The sequence below is a fragment of the Cibotium barometz genome, chromosome 60 (assembly GCF_041138505.1).
Source record: "Cibotium barometz isolate CiBa-2024 chromosome 60, ASM4113850v1, whole genome shotgun sequence".
NCBI lineage: Eukaryota > Viridiplantae > Streptophyta > Polypodiopsida > Cyatheales > Cibotiaceae > Cibotium > Cibotium barometz.
This window is the reverse complement of record NC_141105.1, coordinates 23,974,187-23,995,457: the sequence shown is the minus strand read 5'-3', so window position 1 is coordinate 23,995,457 and position 21,271 is coordinate 23,974,187. Positions and strand designations below refer to the sequence as shown.

The 21,271-nt window shown below is 38.6% G+C and overlaps 1 pseudogene; it reads right to left on the bottom strand.

Annotated features, from left to right (window-relative positions):
• Positions 1-10,428: 10,428 nt before the first annotated feature.
• LOC147605151 (uncharacterized) lies at positions 10,429-12,366 on the bottom strand (annotated as a pseudogene).
• Positions 12,367-21,271: the final 8,905 nt, after the last annotated feature.

The window sequence follows — 21,271 nt, the reverse complement described above, 5'->3', positions numbered from 1 at the left end:
GACAAGATACGAGGATGCAAAGGCAAGAAGACAAGAAGAAAGGGCCATCTTTCGTACACACCACGGATCTCGTGTGCCATACCCTCAGTATCTAAGAGCACTTCCAAAGGATATTCATGTGGATTGGCTACTTGACAAAATGGAGAAAGCAGAGAAGACGAGGGGATGCATATCACAATGGAAGAATGGGAGTATGCTAGGGGATGCATGAGCAAGGTTGGTATATAGAATGTTATGCATAAGTTAGGAGCTTTCAATAATTTAGATTGCTTATTTAATTGATTTTGTCTTGGTGTAGTGCACTATGTTCAATGCTATATGGTGTCAGGGCAAGCATTTTCAAACACAACGGATTGATGATAAGAGAAACACACAAGATTGCGGCATCATTGCTATCTTTGAGGGAGCCAATGGAGCCATGGATGATTATTGTGGCATAATCCAAGATATTATTAAGCTTGACTTTCGACGCTTCTTTGTGTATGTTTTGGATGTAAAGTGGTTTAAGGACGTGGTGGAAAGAGGCCCTAATGCAACAATCAAACGCCATGCAAGTGGCTTTGTAACTATTGACTCCACAAAGTTTTGGCAAAGTAAGAAGGACACACTAGTACTACCGCAACAATGTGAACAAGTACTGTACACACATATAAAAATACTCACTTTTAAATATTTGATACCTTCGATGCAAGGAAAATAACATGATTGTATTTGTGTTTGAATTAGGTTGTCTATCAACCAATGGTGGATAATAATAGATGGTGGCATGTCATACCTATTATGCCACGTTCCAAAGTGATGTATAGTACATTTACGAATATGGAGCGTATGGAGGATGATCATGGCCATGGAGGTGATGATGACCGTGATACAAGAGAGGAGGATGATCATGAGATAGGAGATACAGATATTGAGGCCATTACCCGTGAGGACGAGCCTACCATTGGTGATGCTGATTTCGATGAGCACATGAGTAGCACAAGTAGTAGTGGGTTGAATGTATTTGTAGATCTAAACACTTGTTTGGATTTTGAAGTAGATAGTTTGGCAAGGGTTGATCTCATTGAGGATGAGATTGAACCGTAGCCCATCATTGATATTGGCAAAACTATTTTACATATTGTCTCATTCTCCTCACCTCACTTAATTTTTGTATATATGGGTTTGCAAAAAAGCATTGATGTTTTTGTTAAAATTATGTGCTTTGGTAATCATGGGCAATTTTTGGAAAGCAGTGATGTACATTTACCAGCCTACACCAAAATCTCACTTTTTGTATTCTCTGTTTTGCGTCTAAATACGCGTCTGATTCTCAGTGTAGACGCACTAATACACGCGTAAATAGACGCGCTGTTAGATGCAGTGTTAGATTCTCAGCGTAGACGCGCTAATAGATGCGTCAATACACGCGCAAATACATGCGCTATTAGACGCGCTGTTAGACGCACCCGTAGTTTCTCTATTCAAGCAATGCCTATAGATGCGCCCGCTATTTTGCGCATCTATCAAGCACATCTATAGTTGCTTTGTGTTGTTGTGACACACATATATATATATGTATATATACATATATACATATATATATACATACATACATACGTATGTATGTGTGTGTGTGTATACACACACACACACATACATATATATGTATGTATATATATATATATGCATGTGTATGTGTGTGTGTGTGTGTACATATATATGCATGTGTATATATGTGTGTATGTGTGTTTGTGTATACATATATACATGTATATGTATGTGTGTATATGTATATATATGTATTTGTGTGTGTGTGTGTGTGTGTGTGTGTGTGTGTGTGTGTGTGTGTGTACACACATATACACATATGTATATGTATATGTATATACACACATATATGTGCGTGTGTATATACACGCATGCACACACACACACACATACATACATACATACATACATACATAAACATGCACGCATGCATGCATACACACACACACACATGTGTGTGTGTGTGTGTGTATGTATAAATGTATGTATATATACATACACACACACACACATACATACATACATATCTTTTTATACATACACACACACATGTGTGTGAATACATACATATGTGTGTGTGTGTGTGTGTGTGTATGTATATATACATACACACACACACACATACATACATACATATCTTTTTACATATTCACACACACACACACATATATCTAGCCCCTATAAATCTAACCTCGAGTCTCAGGAAGCTTTAGGTCAGGTTCAGGCACCAGGTCACTGGTTTTTTCAACTCTTTATGAGGTCTTATCCTCCTATAAAAGAATTATGAACATGCCTTTAAAAGTGTCTAGGGTGACTAGAGTTGCCTGGATCAATTAATTATGTACTAAACATCACCTATATTGACCCTGTTAAGGATGATTCCTTCTTTTGGAGGAGTCACATGGTTCCACTCATTATGAGTATGTTTTGTTTAAGATAGCTCAAGACTTTAATTCGTGTCCACACTAGCATCTAGCATGCATAGCATTGTTTTTAGGGGTGATTGTTAGTTTTTCCAAAGATACCCAAGTTTCCCAAGATGACACGATATTGTGGCTAGCATCTTAATAATATTTGCTCGTCAACATTCTCATCCAGTGGAATGTCTAGTCGTACCTTGAGATGTGCTTCAAGAAGAAGTATTAAGTTTGGAGTTTCATGTTCCTTTTCCATTCTGTAAAGTTCATCAATGAAGTGAAGGCATGGGTGATGAAAGAGCATGGGTGTGGATGTGGGTGTGGGTAATGTGTATGGGCATGGGTGTGGGTGATGTGAAAGGGCATGGGTGTATGTGTGGGTAATGTGAAAGGGCATGGTTTAGGTGATGAAAGGGAATGGATGGGTGTGTGTGATGTGAAAGAGAATGGGTATGGGTGATGTGAAGGAATGAGTGATGAAAAGTAGGCCAAGGAATAGTGTGGGTGTGTGAGAGAAGACTCGGGTAGGAGGGGGGTGTGTGTAAGGGTAGGCCCAGGGGGTGTGGGTGTGTGAGGGTAGGGGGTGTGGGTGTGGGTGTGGTTGTGTCCAGGGTAAAAATTAAGGACCATGGCTTGAGTTTTAAGTGTAGATACTAGAGCTATTTTTCATAAATCTTGGATCTATTCTATAGTCCTATGGACTAATCTTTCTGGACTCACACTTTGAAGTGTAGAATATGGGCTAATCTTTTCCTATTCATATTTTGAGGTGTGGAATATGGGCTTGGAACCTTTAATTTTAATTCATGGTCTAGTAGTAGCTTAGCTGTCCCACCAGCCTCTCCATCGTAGCTTGCACAAGCCAGGACATGACCTTCTCTTTCAATTCCTTAACCTCATCAATAGATATATTAGAATCTCAGCAAGTCACAAAATCTCGGCATGCCTTATGCCACTGCCTATGCCTCACCCAATCATCCTTCTCTATCTAGATAATATAATCCTCGGTTTCCCCAAATCCATAATCCCATTTGTAGAGTTCTGTAGAAGCTTCCATCACTATATGCATGCTCTTATTTGTCAACCATACCCAACTTATGCTTTCATCACACTTTCTTCTACTCCCCTAATAGTTCTCAAGATATCTCAAAGTCTTCAAAAGGTAGTATGCCACCCCCAATGGTTATGTACTTGTAGTCTTATCTCCACCCAATCCTCATCATAGATGCCAATGATATCTTCCTGGCACTCCTACAAAAACCAATAGGCTCAACTCAACTTATGCAACTCATGCTCATCTAGCTCTCTAATGTGCCTTGCCCATTATTGGTCAATCTTAACCATCACCACAAGTCTTTTTAGACCTCTCCAATTAGCATACCCTACCAGTTTTATCACACCATATCCTAGTTGGAAAATCCCCAAAATGCCTTATCTTGAAGGCCATATGTTCATTCACATGTAGATTTGGTTTTCCCCTATCCTCTCTAGATATCACTCTCTTATGGGGGTATTCTCACTATCATGGATTCCATCTCCAGTAGTGTTACTACATTAACTTTTATTGGCTACCCTCTACATGCTTTCTGCCATATGGGAAATGTACACACTCTAATAGATATCTACATTGCTTCAATTGGTGTTGCCCATCCATTTATCTTAGCCTACCCCCAAGATCACATACATGTGATCTTGGTAATACTCTCCCAGTTTGGTGACCCACATTATCCCCCTTGGAAAGTAGCTCATTCCCACCATCTTCCCTTAAGATTGAAGGTAGCCTCATACTCAAAGAGCTAGTGTCCCTTAGGCTCTTTATCCATGGTTTTCTACTTGCAAGGAAAAAGTAAAATGGTGGAATAAATAAGATAGCAATCTCTAATGACAAAAGTAGATGTAACCATTAAATGTTTCCAGCTAATCAGAAGAAAACCTATCAAAGAAGAAATGCCCAACCTTCTTTCCTTTAGGCTTAGGAGTGCGCTCATCTTTAGGCTTATGGTTTCTCTCCTCAACCTGCAACTATGCCTAAACCAGACTATTGTGGAAGAAGAAATATGCCCAATAGATGGGATTTGATCCTCGTGATTATCTTTTCTCATCATCAAGAGTAGTGATGTAATACTGGACCACAAAGATATAATTTCTTTCAACAAGATGCCACCCCTACTTAATCTTTATGGTGCAACATAATCTGAGAGGCATAGCTATTGTGGTGATACTCTAGGCACCACAGGCCATTAAAGAGAACCTCTACTATGTGCCACGGCTCATGGGTGACATTGTAGTTCAGGTAGGCAAAGATGCCACACATGGTGAGTGTAGAGAAGAAGAAGAAAGAGGGATTTTTTTGGCAATGGCGATAATGAAAGAACGGCAGCCAAATCTGGGAAGCAAAGACACCACAGGCCATGTGGAGCTTGAAGTGGCTACAAAGAAACCATAGAACTGGGAATGCATAGCTATAGCATTTTGAAACTCAGTTAGGCGAATAGGGAAGTCATAGGAATCGGGATCGAAATTACTGGGCAAAAAGGGAAGGAGTAGGTGAATATCGTGCGGAGAATGGCAAGCGAATTATATCACCATGGGATAGCTTAAATGAAAATTTTTGGACTAATTTTTTGTTGTGAAAAAGTATTAAAATAGCCCATGTATGTTTAATGATGCCTTAAATTTACCATTGGGCTCAAATTCGCCCTTAATTTTTACCCTAGTTGTGTCATGCATGAGTGCATGCATGCTTGTGTGTAAATGCAGTGCATGAGTGTGCATTGGGTTCTCTTTCTAGAGTGGTTTAAAGAATGATTTTGGTATCAAGGGGTACTTGAGGGCCACTGTTGATTATGCATTGTTTTATGCAACACGTGTACCATTGAAGCTATATGGGTACATAGATGCAGATTGGGCAGGTAGCATCTCAGACAAGAGATCTACCAGTGTATTTATGTTTTCATTGGGGAGTGCTGCTATAACATGGAACAGCCCACAGTTGCCTTGTCGAGTACAGAGGAGCTGTGGTGGTAGCATGTGAGGTAGCTACTTTGCTGATTCGGGGTTGCATGTGAAGAGAAAAGTTATCATATATTGTGACAATCTTAGCAGTATACAGTTGGCCAGGAACCCATTTTTCCATGCGCGGACGAAACACATTGAGGTACATTACATCTTCATCAGAGAGAGACTATTGGCAGGTGACATCGACGTGGCCTACGTTAGCACATAGGATCAGGTTGCTGACATCTTCACGAATGCCTTGGAAGCTAACAAGCTCCGCAAATTTTAAGATATGCTTGGAGTTCATGAGATGCAGTTAAGCTTGAGGGGGAGTGTTGAGATGTTAAGCTCAACATGAGCTGACACTCACGAGGCGCCTGTATGACCGTTTGACATTTATATCACTAGCGGGTTTGGTAGCTGGCACACCAACATATCTTTGCCAACGATTCTACAGCTCGACTACATCGACTAGTCCATATCTACCTACTCTTCTTAGCGTGTTCACATTATGGACCACTTGTATATCCTCTATTATGTGTGTTAGTCACTTTATCTTCTTTGTAGACCTTTTTTTGTTGTGTGAAGAAGAAGGAGAAGAATTTTTAGCCTCTCGCCTTGTGTGCTCTCTTATTCTAGGGTTTGTGTGAGTGTGTATGTGCTTGCAAGAGCTCAAACTCTCTTCTCCCCTGCATCTTTTCAGCAGGCCAATAGTTGTGTGATGCCTACATGCTAATGGATGTGTTAGTTGTTAATAGTTTTAGATTTTTTTATAGTTGTTGATTGTTTCCTACTGTTTTGGTAGCATCTTCACCTAAGAGGTCACTTAATATTGGTACAGACCAATAAATACCAAGTAATGTGGATAAATCATGTGGAGACACCTTGCATGACTTCTTGAAGAAGACAAAGCGACAGAAAGACCAAGTAATGTGGATAAATCATGTGGAGACACCTTGCATGACTTCTTGAAGAAGACAAAGCGACAGAAAGGCGGTGAAGGAAAGCAAGTGCCAAGGAGGGTAATGTGTGCAAATCAGGGTGCACGTGATCCTAAGCATGTTGGCCATGCGGATGGTGATTCATTGTTTCTCAAAGTATGCTTATGAAAACATTGAATGATGCATTTGTTTGTTGCCATTTTGACAGGTTCAATTTGTGTAATGTAAAATATTGTGCTTGGTGTCAAGTTTCTTGCCTAAAATGCCATGCTATCTATGTGCATGTATTTTTATCAAACGAAGCATGTGAGGACACCTTGCAGAAAAGCTTGACACAAGCAAAGTGAAAGAAACCAAGTCATGACAAAGCATCATCCAGGAGGCTCAAGAAATCTCCTAAGGAAACACCTGTGTGAGTGGAAAGTATGAAGAATACTATTGCTGAAGCGACAGAGACCATTGTTGTGCTAACACTGCTCCTGAGCATGATGCTCCTAAAAGCCATATTGATGATGGTGATTTATTGTCCCAAAATACACCTATGTAACTATGTTTTGGCCAAGAGCCAAGGAAACATTGAATAATGTATTGGTCTTTTGACATTTGATGATTCTGAGTGCAACCATCAAGTTTTTCAATTTGTGCATACATCACGTTTTGTGCTTGAATTATGTAATATTTTGTGCTTAGTGTCGAGTTCCTTGCCTTATATGTAATGTTGTGTGTGCAGTCATCCATAGAGAAATGAGTATGGATTTAGTATGCTTTCAACCCAAAAAGCACAAGATGAGGCCCAAGCTACGTATCCCCTGTCACCCATATCATGATAGGCTGAAGCGGCGGAAGGAGCTCAAGGACATGTACTATAAAAAGTTGGGACATGTATTCTAGTCTAGCTATTGTGCATGGGCTTTTCCAAATTGCAATGATTCAACATGGATGCTTGAAGCACCTGAGGAGAATTTGTCCACCCTAGCCAGTCTCGAGGAGAATCCTTGTGCTCTAATTCTTGACCTCAATGGTCTTCTCATTCATAAAGTGGATCTACAAGAAGAGTTGTTTTTCCCATCTTGGCATATTGGATATCAACAAATTCTGGTGCTAAAGCCAAGGAGAATTTACTTCCTTGTGTGCCCTTATGCAAGCCAGTTTTTGTTGTGGGTTAGCAGACACTTCAGAGTCTTCAAATGGAGCTCATGCTCATAAAAGAACTTGGTGGAGCAATTCCATAGTTGCCTTCCAGGTCTATGTGGTGTTATTACAGGCTTCATTAGGCAAGGTTCTTGTGATGTCTTACAAGGCTGTCATTTGCATGGCAAGAAACCTATGTTTTTCAAGCATCTTGATGATTTTTGGGAGAGAAACAATTAATTTGATGAAGACAACACATTGCTTATCACCTTTTGTATTGTATAATGTGTTTACAAGTGCGTGTATAATGTGCCTAGCACCTTTTGTATTGTACCAAAGTTTTGCTCCATGAGTGATTCATGGTGTGCACCATTTCTTACTTATAAGCTAACCGCATGGTTGTGGAAGTACCTAAAAGCACTGGATAGAAGATCTTTTGTTGGGAGACGTGATGTCTTTGGTGAATGTGGCAATGTAGAAGATTTGCATGTTATCACACTTATTGAAGAACATGCCAAGAGAAAGCTGAACTATTGTGGGGGTGTTGTGGTAGGCCGTGTAGCTCCCAAGACCAAGGATGACATGCGGATGGCACACGATGACACCTATGGGGATTCTCAAGAAGAGAAAGAGGCAACCAAGGTGGTCTAGGATACACCTTTCTACAAACGGCCAAGGATCTTGTGAAGAAATTAGGGCTTCTATGGGGCTATGTTTTGCTAGCGATCGTACTGTGGTGTAACATTTTGATGTAATGTAACATACTCTCATTTCCTCTGTAATGGACATGTAGAGAGTGTACTATAATGGACATGTGCAAAGATATATAATGCAAAGCTTCTTTTGTGTTAATAGCTATATTGGTTGTGTTATGACCTACTCAAAATTGTTAATAACTGCTAATAGCTGTTAATAGTTGTGTATAGGTGGGTTGATAAGTACTTTTCATTGACAATATTTGTTCACCAATTGATTGGCACTTTTGAATGATAGACTGAAGCCAAAATGTAAAATATATTTAATAACCAAAGATGAGTTTATAGCTCCCATGGCATGCTGTTGTATACAGATTCAAAGACCTCAAGTGAGATCATATACAATACCCTGGCACCTTGAATAGGTGTCATAGGAATTTTAATACATCTAACAAGATGGGAGTATATGTAGACCACAGGCTTTCTACTCAACAGCTTGTAACAAGATTCATCTAGCTTCTTATAAAAGAGTCCCTTCAAAATGTAAGACCCTGCTTCAATTTCATTACCCCAACTGTCCTCCTCATCTACTCTGAGTTGCTCCTTTGTACTTGTGCACTTGATCAAGTAGAATTCCATGCCTTCTTCATTTCCCTCAACATTGACAGCAAAGTTATCTCCTACTTGGAGTGCTTCGCTTAGTGCTTCATAATGCCCTTCATATGTAGGCTCATCAAATTCTTCATCACACTATTTCCACTATTAGTTGGAGTTATCTTATGGTAGTTCCAGCTTGTCACAAGACCCTGCTTCAATTTCATTACCCCAATTGTCCTCCTCATCTACTCTGAGTTGCTCCTTTGTATTTGTGCACTTGATCAAGTAGAATTCCATGCCTTCTTCATTTCCCTCCTCAACATTGACAGCAAAGTTATCTCCTACTTAGAGTGCTTCGCTTAGTGCTTCATAATGCCCTTCATATGTAGGCTCATCAAATTCTTCATCACACTATTTCCACTATTAGTTGGAGTTATCTTATGGTAGTTCCAGCTTGTCACATGTGTTTTATGACTACATCTTCTTCATTGATCATGCATGTATGCACTACAGTAACAAGACAATTGTCTATATGAAAGTGCAGAGCCATCTTGTTTTGAGTAGCCCACGAATACAATGCAATGAGTGTGCCTTGGGGAAAGCTTGAAAGTCCCATCGAATCTCTCGATTCACATCTCCCACCTTGACCTCCCAAAATATATGTTCTACGTGCCTATGCTTGGAAGGGTATTGTGCAATGGATCCATTGGATAAGTGTTGACAAAGTAATTGCACAACATTCACTGCACATTTCAACTTAGCTCCATTGTCCTTCAATCGCTCGTGTGTTAAAGCCCTCTTCACAACTGCACCTGCCCCATCATGTTCTCCCTTACCATGACCACTACCAAAAAAGTTCCATATCATTATTTTTCCTGTGAACCCAGCATATCTCCCAACAAAATAGAAGGGCCTCTTTGCCTTGAATTGAGATGCAGCCCCATCAAACCAAACCCAATGTTGGTTGACATCCAAGTCTTTGTCCTTCAACCATTGCCAATGAAGCATGAAGCAATGTTGCACAAATAGAGTGTCATGCTTTTTATCGTCAGAAATGAAAGAAGTGTATAGTCTTTCTCACCTCACCTCCAACCCAATAGTAGGTAATGTGCACAAAAATGGTGACTTGATTGGAGTACCAATGCATGGATTGGATTTCATTTTGTTCCTTGAAAGAGTAATTTTTAGTGAAGTCCATGACTGAAACAACTACATCATCTGGAAAATGCATAATGCACTCCTTGAACTATTCAGCCTGCCACCCATCGATACATGAAGTCATGTTTGATGAACTTTTGAAGGTAGCTCTTAAACAACTGCAATAGATCAATGCAACTCATCTCCTTGCATAATACAAGGTCCTTCCTTTTTTTCTTCTTTCCACCTTCAGAAGTGCTTGTTTCTTCTTTCCACCTTCAGAAGTGCTTGTTTCCACATCCTCAAATACTCTCACTACGATGGTTTTTACATCTTCAAATAGCTCGTGGGCAATATTTTAGTTTCTCTACTCCACACTTCGCACATTCACCCATGAGACATTTTACTACATGGTAAGTAGACCCATCTTGCTTAGGGCACAAGACAGAATCTATAACCTTTGAAATGCTCTTCACAGTGTGTTTAGATGCTAAACATTGACATGGTAGTGATGAATCCATGCACACCATGCATGTACATTTGCACAACCCCACCATGTATTCCGAAGGCCTGACTACGCATATGATTGACAGCATCCTTAAAAAATAAAATTTGCACATGGTAGATACAACAACATGATAACATGTCCTTGAGTTTTTGGACAAAGTATGGCTTTGCTGACTCAAAAGCACAAAGCTGGATTGTGACATTGGGAAAAGCATCCTTGAAACATTGGAAGAGCTCAGTCTGTAATCCAGAACATAGAAAGCATGTAAGCCACCTATACACCGCTATTAATAGCTATACGTAGGCTATTACAAAGTTACTAGATAGTTATTAAATTGCTACTAAAATCTTGATTAGCTATCAATAAGCTAGCACAGCTATTGGGTGTGGTAGACAATCATTAGACAACTATCAGTAAGCTTTTAGGTAGCTAATAGCTGTCTACAGCTATTAGCAATAGTGACCAACTAGTAGTAAGATATAAGATAGATAGCTATTAGATATAATTCTATTAGGTAGCTATCAACATCTACTATAGGTAGCTATCAAATAGCTAATAAACAATTATAGTAATTAGACAGCTATTGAATTGCTACTATAAAGTAGCTATTACACAATAATTAGATAGCTATTAAATTGCTACTATAATGTTGTTTCATAGTTAGCTATCAATGAGCTAGAAGACAACTATTGGGTGGCTATTAAACACTCATTAGACAACTATGAGTAAGCTATGAAGAGGTTGTGTCTACTAGCTTTTCGGTACCTAATAGCTATCTATAGCTATTAGCAATGACCAACTAGTAGTCAGATATAAGATAGATAGCTATTAGATATAATTCTATTAGATAGCTATCAACAACTACTATTAGTTAGCTATCAATAGATATTAGGTAGCTATCAAAAGCTATTAAAACTAGAAGATAAATAGCTATTCGATATCATTCTATGAGACATAGAGCTATTAGTAAGCTATTACACTACTATTAGATATATAGAGATGTTAGCTATTAGAGGTACATCTATTAATTATTTACACAACATCTAATAAATAGCTACTAGCTATATATAGGTATTGGATAGCTATCAGGTATAAATTAAGTACACAACTATAATTAAACTAAGGTTTCTATTAGATTCATATCTACTAAACAGCTACTAGTTAAAATAACTAGTTATTTATTAGATATCTAAAAGATATACAACTATTAGTACGTATATGTTAGGTGAGAATGTATTAATCAAGTATTAGTTAGCTACACACTCTAACTGTTAAGTAGCTACTGTCTATCTATTAACTACCATAGCTAGTTACCTATTAGATAGGCTTCAGATTTATACAACTATGAGAAATCTATTAGGTAAATATTAGATGCATAGTTATTAAACAACTATTGTGCATACCTTTGATACATCTAGTAGATGAATTGGGTGCTCGATGTAGTTCTTTCGACCAATTCTTTTTCGACATATGTCTTTTTTGTTAGGGGACACACGAGTCTTAGTTGTCCAAAAAGTGACCACCAGCTCCTTTACCTCATCAGGTATGCGGCCTCTTGGTTGTTTTCTATGACATGTGGAGAAAGACAACATGGAGTTGTCATTTTCAAGTTCCAGTTGAGATTTTTCCACATAAAAGTTTCTTCTGTCAACGGATAGTAGCGTAGAGACATCAGTGAGTTTGAGGATAGCTAACTCCTGTTATTCTTTTGAGTTTAAGAGCATCATCATGGTAGACCTTTTGAGGAATAATTCATCCCCAGACCATGGCTTCTTCAAACTTTGGAGCGTGTTGCAAATATTTGCTATGAGTGTTGTTTGAACATTGTTCTGGTGCCTTGGAGTTGTGTCTTGCAGATCTTTTAATGACGAATAAGTGATTAGCTGATTAAAGATGTCTTTCTTAGTGGCCATGTCCAGACCTACAAAGTTTCAACCTCTTCCAACTCTTGTAGTTCCACCATGTTTCTCTTTTATGTATTCAATCGGATAGAGAAAGAGAGTATTTAGCCATCTGTGTGTGTGTGTGGGAGGGGGAGACAGAGAGGGGGGGGGAGAGGGAGGGAGACAGACAGACAGACAGATAGGCAGAGAGACATAGAAAGAGAGTATTCAGTGGTCTATGTGTGTGTGGGGGGGGGGGAGGGGGAGAAAGAGAGAGGGAGGGAGAGGGAAAGAAAGAGAGAGAAATGCAAGCTTTGTTTGTGTGTGGGTACACGAGCATGAGAGAGAGAGGGAAAGAGAGAAGAGAGAAGAGAGAAGAGAGAAGAGAGAGAGAGAGATAAACAGAAAGAAACTCCAGCATGCGACATGGGAGATTCAGGTACGAAAACTTGCTTTGGCTTCACATCTTCACTCTTCTCATTGTTGTTTTTGGCACCTCGTTTGTCATTGTTAGAAGCTATGCTTCTATTCACATCAGTATTCCTATCAAACTTACAAAAAGGAACAAACATTTTAAATTTGATAGTATGAGACTCCTATGGTGGCTTGTTCTCCCTTGGTACTCCATTCTTTTTCTCACAATTTTAGTCCAAAGAGATAGCCATGATAGAGAGTGTGGTTGAAACATGTTGATCTCTGCCCCCCTAAGTGTAGGCTTCAACCTGATAATGAATTTCCACTTTTGGTCTTTCGATTGTGCACTTTGTCAATGTCTTGAAGTTGGATAAGTGTTTGCCAAAATTTATCAACGTACATCATAGTTTCTTTTTCAAGTTGGTGTAGCATATCTCCATCTTTGACCAAAGTAAAATTTGAATTTTTGGAACTCTCCGTTTATTGGTGCAAAATCTGAAATTCTAGCAAAAGGGGATTTGTGGGATGGGCCACCAGACTAGACATGCTCCTCTCAGGGGGGTGTGGCTAATTGCCACTTGCCTCAACAATTGTCCACCTCTGTAAGATTTCTCCCTCCAGCTTTTGAGGAGTAAAGGTATAAGAACCTCCCCTTCTATTCTTGAAATTATTCCCCTCTCTGAAATAGGAGAAAGATCTTGTTTTACCCTGTTTTGGCCTAGAGAGAGAAAATGTCTAGAGAGAGATAATCCAATATTGAGATATCTTTGGATATAAAAATCCTCCTAGTGTATAAAATGGATTCCTCTTAAACAAAAGTTTTGGCCTAGAGAGAGAAAATGTCTAGAGAGAGATAATCAAAAATTGAGATATCTTTGGATATAAAAATCCTCCTAGTGTCTAAAATGGATTCCTCTGAAACAAAAGTTCAAAATGAACTTTCCAATGTGCATTTGGAATTAATTGAAAATGTGTATAAGGGACCTTAGCCTAAGAGTCTACATTTTCAAAAAAAATTGGATTATGATCTAATTAAGGTTCCAATGGGCCAATTGGATTAATCCAAGTGTTGGGATGAGATAAATCCAAGGGAATAAAAGAAAATACCCAAAAATGAGTAAATACTCACATAAGATGAAGAGTTGACTAAGTACAAGGTTTATTAGTTAAAAAATATGAGATATTACTAAAAAAATGAGATATTTTGGAATAATGATGCATTTTTGACACCTTGGTAAGGAGAGGGGGACTCTTGAGGTAGGCCTATTTCACATGTGTGGAAGGGTTTTTAATTCAAAAAAATTGTGATATTTTTATCTCTCCTCTCTCTTAGATCAAACCAAATCAAAAAGAGAGCCAAACTGGTCCAAATCTTGTCCAAATTGAGTCAAACTAAACCTAAAAATTTCTAAAACCTAGTTGGACTTGGTTAGTGGCCTCCCTCACCTATAAATAGACCCTTAGTATTTTGTAAAAAAATATTGAAGCTATACCATGCCAATATTATATTAAAATAATGATATTTTCTATTATCCTTTAAATTTTCCTCTCTCTTGGGAGCTTGGAGCTCTCTCTCTCTCTACAACAACTTTTGGAGTTGCTCTTCTCTTCTTGGTGGACGAATTGATTGGTCGGGGGCTTCACTGTTGCAATTAGAGAATCAAGCCAAACTTGGATGTAAAATCAATTTTTATGGTTTTTTTCCAATTTATCTCAATGACTTTCTTCTTCTCAACCCCTCTCAAGCTTGATAAGCTTTCTAAATAATTGTTTTAATTCAAATCAAGCTTTTCCTTAAAGTCTTAATGCTTAATTAAGAGAAAGTTAATCTTTATGCTTATTTGTAATGCTTTCTTTAAGTAAATCTCTAAAGAATAGCCATCTTTATGGCTAAATCCCTTGAAAAAGGATGCTTCTCAATGATAGTCTCTTAATTCAAAGCTAAACTCTAGGCTTGATAAGCTAGAGATTAAGAAAATGGTATTTTTATGATTTTGTGTTAACAAAATAATGGGTATTTCTTTTAGATTATTTATAAGTAGTTAAAAACTACTTTGATTGAATCTAAATGAGAAATAGATTATCCTATCAATTTGGGAAAGAGAAATAATGGAATTAGCTTAATCTAGTGGGATAATGATAATCATAATTAAGTTTATCATTATGGTAAAAATTATGATTTAAATTCATAATTTGATTCTAACCATAAAAGAGGAACTACTATCATATTTTCATTACAAGCTTTTATTCTTTAGAAAAAAATTGAGAATTATCAGTAATAGCAGGCAAAGCTATGGCAAAATTTTTAAAAAATAATACATATCTTATTGTTATGCATAATGCTAAAAGAGGACTTCCTACCATATTCTAGGATTGGACATCCTATGCAAAAAGAATGATTTTCATCATATTCATGAGAAATAATTTCTTTGTAATTATGCATAATTAATTGATTATTTATGAGAAAAGAGTAAATTTTGGTAAATTTATTTATATGCAAAAAGAGGAATTCCCATGATATTTGAGATCCAAGTAATTAAATGGCAAAAGAGGAATTTTTGGCGTAATTCAAATTATAAGTATTTATCAAAAGTGAAATTTTGAGCATTATTAATTTTATTGGAAAATATGGGTAGAATTAATTTTTGTAAATCCCTTGAATCTTTTACTCAAAAAGAAGAATATTGAATATAATTCACTTGAGAAATTTGAGAAAGAATATGAAAATATCCATCGAGAAAAAGTACCTTTAACTAGGCCAAGCAATTGGCACAGAAACTTAGAAAAGTCCCATCAGTATCGAAAGTAGAAAGCGGTACTAAATGTGAATGCAATGTGATAAGATGTGAATGCGATGTGATAAGATGTGAGTGGATGTGAGTGGATGTGATGAGATGTGATAAGATGTGATAAGATGTGAGTGGATGTGATGAGATGTGATGTGATGTAGATGTGATGTAAATAGATGTGGATGTGAAGGTGATGAGATGTGATGATATGTGAAAGGATGTGATGTAAATGAATGGGAATGAGATGTGATGTGATAGATGTGCATGTGAATGAATGGATGGATGTGGATCGATGTGCATGTGAATGAATGGATGGATGCGGATAGATGTGCATGTGAATGAATGGATGGATATGGATAGATGTGAATGTGAATGAATGGATGGATGTGGATAGATGTGAATGTGAATGGATGGATGGATGTGGATAGATGTGCATGTGAATGAATGGATGGATGTGGATGGATGTGAATGTGAATGAATGGATGGATGTTAATGTGAATGAATGGATGGATGTGGATGAATGTGATGAGATATGAATGGATATGATGAGATATGGATAGATGTGGATGTGATGTAACATGGATGGAATGAATGAGATGTGATGTGGATAGATGTGGATGTGATGTAATGTGGATGGAATGAATGCTATGTGATATGGATGGAATGAATGTGATGTGATAAAGGATAGATGTGGATGGAATATATGTGATGTGATGTGGATGTAATAAATGTGATGGATGTGAATAGGTGTGATGAGATTTGAATGGGTGTGATGAGATGTGATGTGAATATGATATGATGAGATGTAAATGAATGTGAGACATGAATGGATGAGATGTGATGTGGATGGATGTGATGTGATGAGATGTGGATCTGAATGAATATAAATGGATGTGATGTAATGTGAATGGATGGATGAGATGTAAGGTGGATGAATGTGATGTGATGTGGATCTAGGTAGATGTGAATGGATGTGATGTGAGGTGATGTGGATCTAGGTAGATGTAATGGATGGATGAGATGTAAGGTGGATGAATGTGATGTGATGTGGATCTAGGTAGATGTGAATGGATGTGATGTGAGGTGATGTGATGTGGATCGGGGTAGATGTGAATGGATGATATGTGATGTGAATGGATGTGATGTGGATATGGGTAGATATGAGTGGATGTGATGTGGATATGGGTAGATGTGAATGGATGAGATGTGATGAGGATAGATGTGAATGGATGAGATGTGATGAGGATAGATGTGGATAGATGTGATGAGATGTAATATGATGTGATTGGATGAGAATAGATGAAGACGATGGGAATACATATGACTGGATGTGGAATAAGCTATGTGAATTGATGTAGAAGAATGTGGAATAACGAGAAATGATGTGAAACAATGTGGAAAGATGAGAGTTCATTAGAAACTGTATTTATGGCCTGTTTTTAAATGACTGTTTTATGTCAAGAAAGCTGGGGAAGCATTTTGACCATCTTGTGAATAAGGTCGTGGAGACCTAAGTGATAAAGTTGCAACAGCTGACGGAGAGTCAATAAAAGGACAACTTGCGTAGCAAGGTCAGACGAGGTCTTGACCAACCTCGGTTCGATTTAAAAGGTGAGCTTCCAGTACGGTGGATGAGGGACCTAAAAAATGGAACAAGGTGTCAGAGTTGTTTTCTGAATACGAGCATGTATCTGGTTGATTGGCCTTGATGGTCCTCAACAGATGAGTCCATGGCTCTTTTATATGGATCTATTGGTTGATCTTGCTGATCTTCAACGAAGCGTCCATCTGGATTTTCTTATGTGATTATATTTCCGGGTACTATGAGCTAGGAACTATTGAAAAGGTCCCTGAGTGAACAGGTGGTGAGCGTTCTGGTTGCCAATGATGCCATAGGTACACTGATGAAGGAATGATTGGAAATTAGAATTCAAGCTAGATATTTTGGATACTATGGTTTCATTAAAAGATTATTTTAAAGACAGTTGAATCTGTGAAACATGCAATTTCATATTGGGTGTGTAAGTGGTCTGACTATCTTGAAGTGGATCCTATCACTAAAATAGTTGGGCGGTTGGCTAACCCATGGGATTGGATGAGGCTAGACTGATGGATCCCTAAAATGAGACTCAATTCTGTTATGCTACGATAGATGAAGTAAATCTCGAATAGTCTTTGTTTTATGGAAAAGAGTCAACGCCTATGCATCTTGATGAGGAAAAAAGCGTTGGTCTCTATAATCCAAGTGCAAGTCTCTTCCTTGATCTGACCATGTGACTTATAGGTTTGGTCAGATCAGTGTGTTTAGTTAAGGCCCTTGACTACGTTTGTATAAAAATATCCTAGAGGAATCGCCTATGTCTACTGGGCGAGGGAAGTTTTTTCGGGTTCGATTTTGGAAGAACGAAGGGATTAGTCTCTTGTCCGGATATCTGTGGGCGAGGCCCCGAGTCAGAGGTTCTTCCCTGTGTGCAAGAAGTGCTACTTCCGCTGCTAGCACCCGAGAATTCGTTGTGAGGAGGGGGCAAGGATCTTTCAGCCTCTTCCACCTATCGCATTAGTGTGTCAATTAAATTTGTCTCCAGAAAGTCAACAAAGGCATCCATGGTAATTAATTCTTGATCTATTCTTGTCTTCTTGGGTTATGTGGAGTCTACAAGGGAGGGAGGCTATGGGGTGTGCTATAGAAGATTCCTGCTTGGGGTGGCTAAATCCTAGTGATTATATGATTTGGGGAGCTCTTCCCACCAGTAGCATAGTAAAGGACCTTGGTGAGGGACCATGGCTTCTCTAAACTTGCCAATTGGGTTTGCACAAATGTTGTGGAGCTCACGTGATGAAAGTGGTCAACCGAGCTCACTAGAGGAGGGATAGGTTGCACCTGATGTACATGTCTATCCACTTGAGGAGGGATAGGTTGCACCTGATGTACATGTCTATCCACTTGAGGTCATTTATAACATAGACCCTAGCTAGGGTAATGACGTTAGGCTAAGAAATGTCTTCCACTTCACACCATCCTTGTTGATTGGGCCTCTAAGGATGTCCTAGACTATCCCTTATGCTCCACTTAGTTTTTAATAAGGTTTTATGACTCTCGGTATGTGCAAGGCTTCATGGACAACATCCAATGTCAAGGCCAAGGTCAAGTCATCTAGAATCTTGGACTATGCCAGTACTAAGATGTGCCTCACAAGAAGAAATATATCAGAAACAAGTGTTAAGGTTTGGCCCCCAAGTTAGAAGAGTTACAAGCCTATTGAATCTGAGGCTATCCATGTTCTTCAGGACTTTTGACTGTCTGGCAAGACTAGGTAGCACTCCTTTGTGTGATAGGTGAGCTTATGCTCCACCTTCTTCTAAGACTAGATCCTATTATGAATCAGGTGGCCAACCTCCCAAAGCAGCTCCACACTTTAGTGGGGAGAAATCGATGGGTTTCCACTTGGTACTCTAAGAGTTTGGGGATCTTTGTGGCCTTCTTCTTCTTGGTGGGTGTTAGCAACACTATGGCCAAGGAGGTCTTTGTTGACGGTGGCACTGTTGTGTCACTGCCATGATGAAAATGGGGGAGACAGAGAGCTAAGAGGATAGAAGGATTCTTGATAAATTTTTAAGAGTTTATCTAGTTAGAGAGTGAATATTGGAGAATGAGAGGGGGGCCCCTTATTTATAAAGCTTTTACCTAGGAACGTAACATGTGAATACATACATTCACAAACTTGGGAATGTGTGTATACAAGGACGCATACGTGCATTTGCACTTTGAACATGCATGCACAAATGAAACTTGGAAACATACATGCGCAGATGTGAATGTGTATGCATAGATAAAACGTACATACACAGATGTAAATGTATGTGTGTAGATAAGAACGTGCACAGATGTGAATGTGTGTGTAGATGAGAACGTGCATACACACATGAAATGTGTATACATAGATGAAACATGTGTACGGTGTAGATGAGAACGTACATGTGCAAATGAGAATGTGCATGTGCAGATGAGAACGTGCATGCATAGATAAGAAAGTGTGTTTGTATCGCTTTTGCATCTTGTTCTACTACATGAAACTTTTTTAGAGATTTTTCATGAAGTTAGGCCCTTAGTGTACATACACAAGTGAGTACATATGTTCACAAACTTGGGAACGTGTGTATGCAAGGTGACGTACATGCATTCATAGCTATGAACATGCATGCACATATGAAACTTGGAAACATATGTGTGCAGATGTGAACGCGTATACATAGATAAAAGGTGCATAAACATATGTGAACATGTGTGTAGATGAGAATGTGCACGTGCATGCATAGATGAAAATGAGAATGTTTGTGTGCAGATAAGAACATACATGTGCAAATGAGAACATATATATGCAGATGAGAACGTGCATATGCATATGAGAAAGTGTGTGTGTGAAGATAAGAACGTACATGTGCATATGAGAACGTGCATATGCAAATGAAAATGAGAATGTGTGTGTGCAGATAAGAACGTACATGTGCAAATGAGAATGTATATACATAGATGAGAACATGTATATGCAGATGAGAAAGTGTGTTTGCATCTTATACATGCAACTTTTTTAGAGATTTTTCATGAAGTTAAGCACTTAGTGTATATGCAGGTGCGGTGTTTTGTTGTGCTTGATAAAGTGTCTTTATTAATCACTAAGGTGATGGGCCATACCATGGACCACGTTTTCACCCACCATGGTCCCCCATCTTGAGATGTACCTAGAAAACTAGTGATTAGAGAATCTTTTTACATAAATAGTGTTAGCTTTGCGGACTCCTTTATAAGTCTCTATCCCTTTTCTTTCTTCTTTTTGTGCTTCTTCTTTGCTCCATCTCAACTACTTTCTTCGACTCTTTTTTCTAGTTTCTTCATTAGTTTTTATTACGTTTTTCTAATTGGTGTCCCTTTTCATTTTGCAAGGGTGAGGTACCTATTTTTGGCCCATTCAATGAGCCTTGAGAGGGATGCTCATTACGGTAGGAAAATGCGTGGTTCATGGCCTTCAGTTGTATCATAGGCTTTTGAGTTTGATGTGGAAGAAATATCATTTTCATGGTGTGGTCAAGGATGGTCATGGGGATCCATGAGTTCTTCAGTTTTTGCCTTACCCTTTGCTAGGATTGCACATAGGGTTTTTGTGGTATTGATAGCTTTAGGTTGCCATTTCCATCTCTCCTTGGTTCTGACTAAAGGGGTTGGGGGTAATGTTGGTGTGACTTTAGGGACCCAAATGATTCTTTTACATTCATAGTACCCTTGTTCGACTAGAAGAGTGTCAAGTACCCACCATCTTTGGGTAGCTCTCCTTCATTGGGGTTGCCCTCTTTGAATGGTTAGTTTCAACCAACCTATTGAGATATCAAGCTCAACTAGTACTTTGGATAGTGGATGAACCCACCTAGGTGATAGCTTTCGCACTTATGCGCCACTGGCATGGTTGGTGAGATTATGGTTGATATGCAGCTAGTATGGGATGACAAGATGTGCGATAACCAATTTGAAGTACTAGACTTATAGGATAGTTATAGCACAAGCTCATTTAGTTAGGTTCACACTATAGACCGACCATTATATGTTCTGGTGGTAGGAAATAACTTTCCCTTATAGTATGTACTCTTATCTCTTTATGAAAACGGTTGTAGAGAAGAGAAGAAGATAGAAAAAAATCCACCCATTCGGGTAAAAGCATGGAATGGTGGCTCAATAGTTG